This window comes from Hipposideros armiger, unplaced genomic scaffold, assembly GCF_001890085.2.
Source record: "Hipposideros armiger isolate ML-2016 unplaced genomic scaffold, ASM189008v1 scaffold_37, whole genome shotgun sequence".
Taxonomy (NCBI): Eukaryota; Metazoa; Chordata; class Mammalia; order Chiroptera; family Hipposideridae; genus Hipposideros; species Hipposideros armiger.
Window position 1 is genome coordinate 5,197,325 of NW_017731387.1, and position 1,631 is coordinate 5,198,955.

Here is a 1,631-nt window from a genome sequence, read left to right on the forward strand (position 1 = left end):
CCCCACCCGCCCCCACCGCCCCCCACCTTTAGGAGCCTCCCGGGGGCGAGGATTGGCTGGGGAAGGGGCCGGCGGGGGCGGTTAGCGGGCAGGAGGGAGCCGATTTGCTTCGGGGGATACGGATGAAGGTTTCCTGAGTCGAGAAAGAAAAGAAACGGGAGGGAGCAGAGGAGAGATGCAGACAAAGGGCAGAGTGTGGAGGGGTAGCGAAGGTGGGGTTCCGCTCGGAGAGCTCGGGCCGCCGGCTGCCCCCAGCCTCAGCCCCGGAGGGTGCAGTTCGGCTGGCGCCCGGGGCTCCCACCGGCCTCCTGGGGAGGCGAGAAACCGGGGCAGAGGGGCCCCCGGAGGAGGGGGGGCGCCTGCCGCACAGGACCCGGGCCTGCCCCCCACCCCCATCCCCGCGTAGGAACCCACCCGAGGCTCTGCCGTGGGGACCCAGCCCCTCCCACCTGCCAGCACCCCGCTTTCTCCCTCCTGCGAGCCCAGCACAGGGAGGCCAGGCAGGAGGGGAAGGGGTCCTGCGCCCGGTGTCTCTCCCCCGCTCAACCTCAGGCCCCCGGCTCGGCGCGGGGATCTCTGCCCGAGTCAGGCTCCCGGCCCTGACCTTGCCGGCGCCGCCGCACCCCCGCCCGGCCCCCTCGGCCCCCTCCCAGCGGCCGCAGCCCCTTCCTGTTCGCTCCAGTTCTTCATACTCAGGATCATGAATCAAGTTTGGGGTTCAACCCAGAAAGTGACAGCCCCCGTGTGAACGTGCTGGGAGGGCCTCACTCGGGGCTTTCCGGGCTGCTGGTCCCCACCGCGCCCGCGGAGCCCCGGGAGTCCCCACCGCCTCGGCGAACCCCCCGCCCGCGCCCCCGCGGCCACTGCAGCGCTGCGGCACACGCTCCTGCCCGCCGCCGCCCGCCGGAACCGCGGCAGCGCTGACTCGGGGTTTCCAGGCTGCAAGCGAGCGCAGCCGCGTGTGCCTCCGCCTGCCGGCTGGGAGGGGGGCGTTGGGGGACAGCCGGCTGCCGGAGACCCCTGCCGCTCCGCGGAGGGGGAGAGGGACCCGAGGGCCGAGGGCTCAAGGTCAGACGCTCGCAGGAGGGCACCGGGGGCGCCACACCGCACAGCCCGCGGGCGTCCCACACTGCGGCCTGCCCACTGGTGCGCCTCTTCTCCGTGCGGAGAGAAATGCTTCTTTCTGGAAATTCCCCCAAGCTCCCCAGGAGAGGAGGAAAGGGTGGAAAGTTCAGGGGGCTGGATTAAGGTTAGAGTTGGGGTTTCCTGAAGCTGAGGGTGCCAGGGCCCCGTCCTGTTTCCAGGACGCTTCCACCTTCGTGACTGCAGGGGGTGCTGTTCCGAGGCAGGGGGGGGAAGTGACCTCCAGGCTCCTCCTGGTGAAGTGCATCAAAAGCCACCTCCAGTCAGAGGGTCTAATTACAGGAAACAAAGCGTTTATGTAGGGCTGGGTCGGCTCCTCCTGAAACCGGCTGTGGGGCGCGCAGAAGCCTCCTGCCTCGGGGTAGGGGCTCTGATGGGCCAGGGGAGCGTCACATGGGGCAGTTGTCAGAGCACTGTGGTTCCCTGAGAAGAGGCGACCGTGCTCAGAGCCACTCAGGCCCCAGAAGACCCGACACCGCCCCCCCCCC

At 70.0% G+C, this 1,631-nt stretch overlaps 1 protein-coding gene across 2 annotated transcripts in view; it reads right to left on the reverse strand.

Moving 5' to 3' along the window:
* The window catches only part of SYT2 (synaptotagmin 2), a 53,758-nt gene that overhangs the window by 25,829 nt on the left and 26,298 nt on the right, over window positions 1–1,631 (reverse strand). The gene's annotated exons all lie outside the window — the stretch shown is intronic.